The sequence below is a fragment of the Rhinopithecus roxellana genome, chromosome 19 (assembly GCF_007565055.1).
Source record: "Rhinopithecus roxellana isolate Shanxi Qingling chromosome 19, ASM756505v1, whole genome shotgun sequence".
NCBI lineage: Eukaryota > Metazoa > Chordata > Mammalia > Primates > Cercopithecidae > Rhinopithecus > Rhinopithecus roxellana.
The window spans coordinates 19,929,896-19,941,966 of NC_044567.1; the positions used below are offsets into that span (position 1 = coordinate 19,929,896).

The window sequence follows — 12,071 nt, forward strand, 5'->3', positions numbered from 1 at the left end:
TAAAGCACTCCTCAGCAAATGTACAAGAACAGAAATTATAACAAACTGTCTCTCAGACCACAGTGCAACCAAACTAGAACTCAGGACTAAGAAACGCAATCAAAACCGCTCAACTACATGGAAACTGAACAACCTGCTCCTGAATGACTACTGGGTACATAACGAAATGAAGGCAGAAATAAAGATGTTCTTTGAAACCAATGAGAACAAAGATACAACATACCAGAATCTCTGGGACACATTTAAAGCAGTGTGTAGAGGGAAATTTATAGCACTAAATGCCCACAAGAGAAAGCAGGAAAGATCTAAAATTGGCACTCTAACATCACAATTGAAAGAACTAGAGAAGCAAGAGCAAACACATTCAAAAGCTAGCAGAAGGCAAGAAATAATTATGATCAGAGCGGAACTGAAGGAGATAGAGACACAAAAAACCCTCCAAAAAATCAATGAATCCAGGAGTCGGTTTTTTGAAAAGATCAACAAAATTGACAGACCGCTAGCAAGACTAATAAAGAAGAAAAGAGAGAGGAATCAAATAGACACAATAAAAAATGATAAAGGGGATATCACCACCGACCCCACAGAAATACAAACTACCATCAGAGAATACTATAAACACCTCTACGCAAATCAACTAGAAAATCTAGAAGAAATGGATAATTTCCTGGACACTTACACTCTCCCAAGACTAAACCAGGAAGAAGTTGAATCCCTGAATAGACCAATAGCAGGCTCTGAAATTGAGGCAATAATTAATAGCCTACCCACCAAAAAAAGTCCAGGTCCAGATGGATTCACAGCTGAATTCTACCAGAGGTACAAGGAGGAGCTGGTACCATTCCTTCTGAAACTATTCCAATCAATTGAAAAAGAGGGAATTCTCCCTAACTCTTTTTATGAGGCCAACATCATCCTGATACCAAAGCCTGGCAGAGACACAACAAAAAAAGAGAATTTTAGACCAATATCCCTGATGAACATCGATGCAAAAATCCTGAATAAAATACTGGCAAACCGGATTCAGCAGCACATCAAAAAGCTTATCCACCATGATCAAGTGGGCTTCATCCCTGGGATGCAAGGCTGGTTCAACATTCGCAAATCAATAAACGTAATCCAGCATATAAACAGAACCAAAGACAAGGACCACATGATTATCTCAATAGATGCAGAAAAGGCTTTTGACAAAATTCAACAGCCCTTCATGCTAAAAACGCTCAATAAATTTGGTATTGATGGAACGTACCTCAAAATAATAAGAGCTATTTATGGCAAACCCACAGCTAATATCATACTGAATAGGCAAAAACTGGAAAAATTCCCTTTGAAAACTGGCACAAGACAGGGATGCCCTCTCTCACCACTCCTACTCAACATAGTGTTGGAAGTTCTGGCTAGGGCAATCAGGCAAGAGAAAGAAATCAAGGGTATTCAGTTAGGAAAAGAAGAAGTCAAATTGTCCCTGTTTGCAGATGACATGATTTTATATTTAGAAAACCCCATTGTCTCAGCCCAAAATCTCCTTAAGCTGATAAGCAACTTCAGCAAAGTCTCAGGATACAAAATTAATGTGCAAAAATCACAAGCATTCTTATACACCAGTAACAGACAAACAGAGAGCCAAATCAGGAATGAACTTCCATTCACAACTGCTTCAAAGAGAATAAAATACCTAGGAATCCAACTTACAAGGGATGTAAAGGACCTCTTCAAGGAGAACTACAAACCACTGCTCAGTGAAATAAAAGAGGACACAAACAAATGGAAGAACATACCATGCTCATGGATAGGAAGAATCAATATCGTGAAAATGGCCATACTGCCCAAGGTAATTTATAGATTCAATGCCATCCCCATCAAGCTACCAATGAGTTTCTTCACAGAATTGGAAAAAACTGCTTTAAAGTTCATATGGAACCAAAAAAGAGCCCGCATTGCCAAGACAATCCTAAGTCAAAAGGACAAAGCTGGAGGCGTCACGCTACCTGACTTCAAACTATACTACAAGGCTACAGTAACCAAAACAGCATGGTACTGGTACCAAAACAGAGCTATAGACCAATGGAACAGAACAGAGTCCTCAGAAATAATACCACACATCTACAGCCATCTGATCTTTGACAAACCTGAGAGAAACGAGAAATGGGGAAAGGATTCCCTATTTAATAAATGGTGCTGGGAAAATTGGCTAGCCATAAGTAGAAAGCTGAAACTGGATCCTTTCCTTACTCCTTATACGAAGATTAATTCAAGATGGATTAGAGACTTAAATGTTAGACCTAATACCATGAAAACCCTACAAGAAAATCTAGGTAGTACCATTCAGGAAATAGGCATGGGCAAGGACTTCATGTCTAAAACACCAAAAGCAACGGCAGCAAAAGCCAAAATTGACAAATGGGATCTCAACTAAAGAGCTTCTGCACAGCAAAAGAAACTACCATCAGAGTGAACAGGCAACCTACAGAATGGGAGAAAATTTTTGCAATCTACTCATCTGACAAAGGGCTGATATCCAGAATCTACAAAGAACTCAAACAAATATACAAGAAAAAAACAAACAATCCCATCAAAAAGTGGGCAAGGATAAGAACAGACATTTCTCAAAAGAAGACATTCATATAGCCAACAGACACATGAAAAAATGCTCATCACTCACCATCAGAGAAATGCAAATCAAAACCACAATGAGATACCATCTCACACCAGTTAGAATGGCAATCATTAAAAATTCAGGAAACAACAGGTGTTGGAGAGGATGTGGAGAAATAGGAACACTTTTACACTGTTGGTGGGATTGTAAACTAGTTCAACCATTATGAAAAACAGTATGGCAATTCCTCAAGGATCTAGAACTAGATGTACCATATGACCCAGCCATCCCACTGCTGGGTATATACCCAAAGGATTATAAATTATTCTACTACAAAGACACATGCACACGTATGTTTATTGTGGCACTATTCACAATAGCAAAGACTTGGAATCAACCCAAATGTCCATCAGTGATAGACTGGATTAAGAAAATGTCGGCACATATACACCATGGAATACTATGCAGCCATAAAAAAGGATGAGTTTGCATCCTTTACAGGGACATGGATGCAGCTGGAAACCATCATTCTTAGCAAACTGTCACAAGAACTGAAAACCAAACACCGCATGTTCTCACTCATAGGTGGGAATTGAACAATGAGATTACTTGGACTCGGGAAGGGGAACATCACACACTGGGGCCTATCATGGGGAGTGGGGAGGGGGGAGGGATTGCATTGGGAGTTATACCTGATATAAATGACGAATTGATGGGTGCTGACGAGTTGATGGGTGCAGCACACCAACATGGCACAAGTATACATATGTAACCAACTTGCACGTTATGCACATGTACCCTAGAACTTAAAGTATAATAATAATAATAAATAAAAAATAAAAAAAATAAATTACCTAGTCTTGGGTATGACCTTATAGCAGCATGAGAGCAGACTAATACTTTAATTATTTACAAATAAATAATTAAATTGCCTTTATGAGCTGTGAAAAGAACATGGAGATGCAGAATTCTCTGATTGTCAGATAACATCTAACTCAGTCAGAAAATTAAACTAATTATAATGTTGCAGATTGTCAAAAGATTGGGCTGGTCCTGAGCCCTCTTCTCTCTCTCTCTATAACTTTCCCCCAAGTGATCCCATTAGTCCCAGGACTTTAAATATCAACTATTTGCTGGTGACTCCCAAATGTACAGATGGTCCTCAACTTACGAGGCTAAGTTCCGATACAGTCAAAAAAATCATGAAGTCATAAAATCATTAAGTCAAACCATGGTATGTTGGAGACTGTCTGTATATCACTCTCTCTAAACTCTGAACTCATATATTCAACTATGTGTCATCTCCACTGAGAGTCTCATAGGCATCTGAAACTTATCATGTCAGAACTATACTCCCCATTTCAACTTCCATTGTCTCCCTATAAGCCTGTCCAGGACTAGTATTTCTTATCTCAGAAAGCAATGCAAACACACACCTCAGTTGCTCTAATCAGAAATCTAAAGTGACCCTTGACCCTTTGCCTCAAGCCTCCTGTCTAGCTTATCAGTAAGCCCTGCAGGTTCTATATCCAAAATATATCTTAACTTTATATAACTCTTGTCATCTCCAAATATCACCTGTTATCTGCAATTGCCTCCCTACTGGCCTCCTCCTTCTTTCCACCCTTATCTCCTATAGTCTCTTCTCCACACAGCATCCAAAAATATCTTTTGAAAGCACAAACATGGTCACTCCCATGTTGAAAACCTTTCAGTTGTATTTACATAGTTCTTGGGGAAAAAAAATCAAAACTTCTTATTACAGTCTATAAAGCCTCAGCATGATGTCATCCTTGCCTACTTCTCCATAGTTTCCTCATTCAGCCCCACTACATTATGATCCAGCCACATTGCCCTCCCTTCAACCTCCTCAAACATGCCAAACTCTCCCACCTTGGGGCTTTGAATATGCCTTTTGTTTAAACAGCTCTTTTCCTTTTACCCTATGGCTGGCTCCTACTTATTCTTCAAACCTCACTCGGTATAACTCCATCATGAAGGCCTTGCCTAACATCCAATCTATGTACTGCTCCCTAGTTACTTCAGTCATAGAATTATCATAATTTGTAATTACAAATTTGTACACATGCTTATAATGAAAACTATAAATCACTGATGAAAAAAATTGGAGAGGACACACACACACACAAAAAAGGAAAGATATTCCATGTTCATGGATTGGAGGAATCAATACTGTGAAAATGTTCATAGTACATACACAAAGCAATCTACAGATTCAATGCAATTTCTATCAAAATACCAATGATATTCACAGAAATAGGAAAAACAACCCTAAAATTTATGTGGAACCATTAAGACCCAGAATAGCCAAAGCTATCCTAAGAAAAAAAAAAAAAAAAAAGGAGGAATCATATTATCTGACCTCAAATTATACTACAAAGGAATAGTAACCGAAACAGCATGCTACTGCTGTGAAAACAGACACCTAGACCAATGGAACAGAATAGAGAATCCAGAAAGAAATCCATACATCTATAGTGAACTCATTTTTGGGAAAGGTGTCAAGGACAAAATTGGATTATTAGATGTTTTCTTCTGTAGAGTTGTTTCGAGCTCCTTATGTGTTGTGGTTATTAATCCCTCATCAAATGGGTAGTTTGCATATATTTTCTTCCAGTTTGTGGGTTGTCTCTTCACTTTGTTGATTGTTTTCTTTGCTGTGCAAAAGCTTTTTACTTTGATGTGATCCCATTTGTCCATTTTTGCTTAGGTTGCCTGTGAGTTAAACCTCAAGAACATACATTGGGGAAAAGACAGTCTTTTCAAAAAGTGTGCTGAAAAACTGAATATTCATAGGCAGAAGAATAAAACTAGACCTCTATCTCTCACCACATAAAAAAAAATCAAAAATAGATGGATTAAAGAATTGAATCTAAGACCTCAAACTATGAAACCACTATAAGAAAACATTGGGGGAACTCTCCAGGACATTGGACTGGGCAAAGATTTCTTGAATAATACCCCACAAGTACAGGCAACCCAAGTAAAAATGGACAAATGGGATCACATCAAGGTAAAAAACTTTTGCACAGCAAAGAAAACAATCAACAAAGTGAAGAGACAAGCCACAAAATGGAAGAAAATACATGCAAACTACCCATCTGACGAGGGATTAATAACTAGAACACATAAGGAGCTCCAAACAACTCTATAGGAAAAAAAGTCTAATAATCCAATTAAAAAATGGGCAAAAGACTTGATAGACATTTCTCAAAAGAAGACATACAAATGGCAAACAGGCACGTGAAAAGGTACTCAACGTCACTGATCATCAGAGAAATGCAAATCAAAACTACAATGAGATATCATCTCAGCCCAGATAAAATGGCTTTTATCCAAAAGACAGACAATAATGAATGCTGATGAGGATGTGGAAAAAAGGGAACCCTTGTAAACTGCTGATGGGAATGTAAATTAATACAACCACTATGGAGAATAGTTTGGAGGTTGCTCAAAAAACTAAAAATAGAGCTACCATATGATCCAGCAATCCCCCTGCTCAGTAGATACCCAAAAGAAAAGAAATTAGTATATCAAAGAGGTATCTGTACTCCTATGTTTATTGCGGCACTGTCTACAATAGCCAAGATCTGGAAGCAACCTAAGTGTCTATCAACAGATGAATGGATAAAGAAAATGTGGCCCTTATATACAATGGAGTACTATTCAGTCATTTAAAAAATGAGATCCTGTCATTTGCAACAACATGGATGAAACCGGAGGTCATTACTTTAAGCAAAATAAGCCAGGCACAGAAAGACAAACATCTTGTATTCTCATTTATTTATGGATCTAAAAATCAAAACAATTGAACTCATGGAGATAGGGAAGGATGGTTAACAGAGGCTGGGAAAAGTAGCAGAGAGGTGAAGGGGAGGTAGGGATGGTTAATGGGTACAAAAAAAAAAAAAAAAAAAAAAACAGAATGAATAAGACCTAGTATTTGGCTGAGCAGGGTGGTTCACACCTGCAATCCCAGCACTTTGGGAATTAGGCAGACTGCTTGAGCCCAGGAGTTTAAGACCAGCCTGGGCAACATATTGAGACCCTGTCTTTACAAAACATTAAAAAATTAGCCACGCATGGTGGCTTATGCCTGTAGTCCCAGCTACTTGGGAGGCTGAGCTGGGAGGATTGCCTGAGTCCAGGAGGTCAAGGCTGCAGTGAGCCAAGATCACGCCACTGCACTCCAGCCTAGGTGACAGAGCAAGACCTTGTCTGGAAGAGAGCACAACAGGGTGACTACAGTCAGTAATAATTGTACATTTTAAAAGAACAAAGAGGCTGGGCATGGTGGCTCATGCCTGTAATTCCAGCACTTTGGGAGGTCAAGGAGGGTGGATCACCTGAGTTCAGGAGTGCGAGACCAGCCTGACCAACATGGAGAAACCCCATGTCTACTAAAAATACAAAATTATCTGCACATGGTGGCACATGCCTGTAATCCCAGCTACTCAGGAGGCTGAGGCAGGAGAATGGCTTGAACCCGGGAGGCGGAGGTTGCAGTGAACCAAAATCGCGCCATTGCACTCCAGCCTGGGTAACAAGAGCAAAACTCCGTCTACTGCTACAGATAAAGCAAGCTTCGTGAGAAAATTATGCCTGGTTTATCCATCAATGCATACTTACTGCCTAGCACAGTGTGTGACATATAGTTGATGCTCAAAATATATGTTTAGAATAAATAAATCAATGGATGAAGATTTTAAAAAACCAATTGGAGAAATAGATGGAAACAAAGATCAAATAAGTATAGACTACAAATCTCCCTTATTACCTTATTCAGCACTCATATTTCTTCTAGATTTCCACTATAGTAGATATTCCATATTAAATAATGAGTTACTAGTCATAGTATTACCATAAGGCATATGCAACAAAAAGAAAATCCAGCTGTATCTCACTAAATATACTATGCTATGACTGTAATAAGCAAATTAATGGTATAATATGAAACTCAAGATCTCAATTGTTTAATTTTCTGAGCTATATAAAAAATGGATAGGCAGAGAAACAAGCTCAAAGCAGTAAGTGAATAACAGAAAAAGTCTGGTTCAAGATTCATTGATATTCTGAAGTCAATCACAGGAAAACTTAACAAATACAGCATTGTGTTATTTGTCACAATTATACAAACTGCACAAATTGGTGGCTAAATTACATGACTTCCCCCCACATCTCTTGTCTGTACATTTTATTTTTAAAAATGTGTCCAGAAGTATATGGTTTTAAAATTCCATGGTAAAAAGTCCAAGAGCTGAAATATCATGACCATATTTTCCAAACAAAAAAATCAGAAAGTTGACCTATATTTAAACTAAGAATACTGAAAATCCATAATATAGTTTAAGTATTATCATTTCCATATTACAGATATACACAGACTCAGCCATGTTATCTATCCAAGATAAGTGATAAGTATAAAAGGCAGAATCAGTATTTAAACAGGTTTTTCTTATTCAGAGGCTCATGCTGTTTCCATTTCTCTACAGTGCTTTCTGCTGTTTTTTTTTTTTTTTTAATAAACTTTATTTTTTAGAGCAGTTTTAGGTTCACAGCAAAATTGAACAGAAGGTGGACAGATTTCCTATATAGCCCCTGCCTCCACACATGCATATAGCCTCACCCATTATCAACATCTCCTACTAAAGTGGTACATTTGTTACAATTGATGTGCTGCTCTTTTTCTCATTCATTCCAATATGAACTGAATGCCTACTAGGTGTTATTGTGAACAAATGGATATTAGAAAGAAAATACAAGTCTTCCCTAAAGTTAATAAATACTCCCCAAATCAAACAAAACCTAACCTGAGAGAGAACAGACCACCTGAAACAAAGAAGATCAACTGTCTTTTTCTCTGCGAAGTCTGCTCTAACAGCATGTGACATCCATTTGAGGCTTCCAGTTGGTCAGAAAATCATCAAAACAAGATGCAATGTTTCCAAATCCCAGTCAAAGCTCATGAAAATTAAGCTGGGGAAAGCACTGCCACAAATTTAATGTTGGGCATACTAAATTTTGACAACTAAAGATGTAAGAGACTAGAATGTTAAAAAGATAAAAGATGTTTTCAAAAATTTGTTATAAAATATTTTGCTCATGAGACTCAAAAATAAGAGCAGACCAATTCCAAAGACAACTCCATATACTATATACACATGCTGCTAGGATGAAGAGCCTTCTAGTCATTCATTCGATTATCTATCCATCCATCCATCCATCCATGCATCCATCCATCCATCCATCCATCCATCCACCATCCATCCATCCATCCATCCATTATCCATCTAGCTAGCTGGCCATGAAACATCATTGAGTGCCTACTACATGTTGGGTACTCTGCTGAACAGTATACAGGATAGGGTGCAATGACACAATCACAGCTCACTGCAGGCTCGACCCTCCAGGCTCAAGTGATTCACCTCAGTCTGCTGTGTAGCTAGAACTATAGGCACGCACCACCACGCCCAGCTAATTTTTCTACTTTTTGTAGAGACGAAATATGTTGCCGATGCTGGTCTCAAGCTATGTTGCCTAGGCTGGTCTCGAACTCCTGCACTCCAGCAATCCAACTGCCTCGGCCTCCCAAAGTGCTGGGATTTCAGGCATGAGCCAACACACTGGGCCCATTTTTTCTTTAAACCAGAGGTTGAAAACTGGAAGCTTACAGGAAGAATACTCCCTGTAGAACTGTTCTGTATAACTTTCATGGTATGTATTTTTAATTAATCTGATTTTTAGACAAGAGATACACAGAGACTCCAACAATTCCCTAAGTCTTACATAGGCCCAATTCATATATTCATGCTCCCCGCCTGGCTTTGGCAAGCAAATGAGTTCTGACTCTTGCTTTACACTGTGCTGCCTTCTCCAATAGTACAGGCTGAATTACTTAAGAAACTTACTTCCCTTCCATCCCAATTCTCAAAGGCAAAGGTTTTTTCTTCTCCCTAAGAACACTACCTCATATTTGAGTAATACTTTCATAAAAATAACATTTTTTGTGTAGGACATTTTATAAAGATACAAAGATAAATGAATTTGCTCATGGTTACAAAGCCAATTAGGGCTAGACCTGGGGGATTCCTGGCTCAGTTCCGGGGTCTTTTTATTAATATTAAACCTTGAGCCCAAAGGACCAAACAGCATATCTCACAACAATTCATTTATGGCTCAATTCTTTCTTTTCAGAAAAATATTTATATCAAACTAAAATGAACATACTGAATTCTGAATAACGTCTTTCATTGGTATAAGGAAATCTAAAAGATACAGAGTAGTATCTGTGTGCCCATTATATATTCTAAATTGTGATTAATGCCTTCAAATACAAACATGTTAACCAATTATCACAAATGAAATGTAAGAATAACAAAGTGACTAAAGACTTTTTAAAGAACTAAAGATTAAAAACTAGAATTTGATACACTGCCAGCATCTATACATGTGAAGTATTGAAGATTTCCCAAACCTCAGTTATAGTAGCTATAAAATAAGTTTGTTATCAGTTGGCCACCAAAGAATAGTAGGATAGTTTTTCAGTGAAAAGGAGAAATAAAAATCCTTATATTAAATGCAGTTAGGGAATCGTGAACAATCTGTAGTGCCTATTTTCCTTCCTTCCTTCCTTCTTTCCTTCCTCCCTCCCTTCCTTCTTCTTTCTTTCTTTCTCTTTCTTTCTTTCTCTCTCTGTCTTTTCTTTTCTTTTCTTTCTTTCTTTCTCTCTCTCTCTCTTTCTTTTTCCCAAGACAGAGTCTTGCTCTGTCTCCCAGGCTGGAGTGCAGTGGCACAATCTTGGCTCACTGCAACCTCTGCCTCCCAAGTTCAAGCAATTCTCCTGCCTCAGCCTCCCGAGTAGCTAGGATTATAGACACCTGCCACTGCACCCACGTAATTTTTGTATTTTTAGTAGAGATGGGGTTTCACTATGTTGGTCAGGCTGGTCTCTAACTCCTGACCTTGTGATCTGCCCGCCTTAGCCTCTCAAAGTGCTGGGATTACAGGTGTGAGCCACTGCACCCGGCCCACCACCACGCCTGGCCCTACTTTATTAATAAAATGAAATAATTATGAAAAGTACACTTGGGAGATGAAATCAGAACTTGAAATTTTCCCCAAAACTTTAAAATGAACTCAAACTTTACAAGCTTCAATGAGAAAAACAAACAAAGATCACCAAACATTCAATTGAGGAAAAAACTGCATTATTTGCTTCTTAAGGTGTACAGGAAGTCATTTGGTTACAGAACTCAATGGCTGAAAGCTTCAGGGAGATACAAAGATTGATACATAGCTGCCCTATTATACAATGCCAGTCTTAACTTCTTCTAAAATGAGAATGTAATTTTTAATATTTGGAAAATGATGTCTGGAGCATACTCACTGCTATTACTGATGGAAGTGTAAACTAATACAACTTTTCTAGAAAGCAATTTGGCACACTTACCAAAAACCTTTCAAAAGTTCACAGCTTTCTCTAGTAAATCCCTTTTGATGTGCACATTTCTTTCTCCCACTATCATCACCATCAAAAGAATCCAACAAATTTGAAATCATCAAGGATTTATAACTGGCCTTAAGATAGTAGCCTGGACTTTTCCCTGCACCTCACTATATATTCCAGGTAGCATTCTAATTCTCACATGGAGCTTCACAATACATGCTTTTAAATAAAGATGCTGGCCAGGCGCAGTGGCTCACTCTTGTAATCCCAGCACTTTGGGAGGCTGAGGCAGGTGGATCACAAGGTCAGGAGTTTGAGATCAGCCTGGCCAAAATGGTGAAACCTCGTCTCTACTAAAACTACAAAAATTAGTAGAGCACAGTGGCGGGCAACTCTAATCCCAGCTACTCAGGAGACTGAGACAGGAGGATCGCTTGAACCCGTGAGGTGGAGGATGCAGTGAGCTAAGATCACACCACTGCACTCTAGCCTGGACAACAGAGCAAAACTCCATCTCAAAAATAATAAATAAATAAATAAATACAAATAAAATAAAATAAAATAAAATAAAATAAAATAAAATAAAGATGCTCCCAGCTGGAAGTCTACCCAGTTATCATCAAAGACAATTTTTTTCCTTTCAAAAATATTTTTGTAGAGACAGGGTGTCACTATGTTACTCAGGCTGGTTTTGAACTCCTGGGCTCAAGCGATCCTCTCGCCTCAGCCTCTCAAACTGCTGTTATTAAAGGCATGAGCCACCATGCCCAGCCCAATTTTTTTCTTAATGGCCAAACCATATTTTTATGCCTAGCATCCTTTTGTGGTTCATAAGCATGATGACTGGGTTTTCATGCTTTTGTGTGAGATGTGCCTCCTTTAAACCTTGTTACAATATCAGCACATTAACTGCCTGATGTGAAAAGAAATAAAATAGAGAAGAAAAAAGAAAAAAACACTCTTATACTTAGTGACAAGTTGAATTCTGGTATGGTAAAAGGCACCTAT

General features: G+C 38.2%; 1 protein-coding gene and 1 non-coding gene across 5 annotated transcripts in view; one reads left to right on the forward strand and one right to left on the reverse strand.

Annotated features, from left to right (window-relative positions):
* SSH2 (slingshot protein phosphatase 2) overlaps positions 1-12,071 on the reverse strand; it is a 311,909-nt gene that overhangs the window by 253,913 nt on the left and 45,925 nt on the right. The window lies entirely within an intron of this gene.
* Positions 11,879-11,982, forward strand: LOC115895058. Its single transcript, XR_004055262.1, has one exon. It is a non-coding gene; the product is annotated as a small nucleolar RNA U13 (small nucleolar RNA).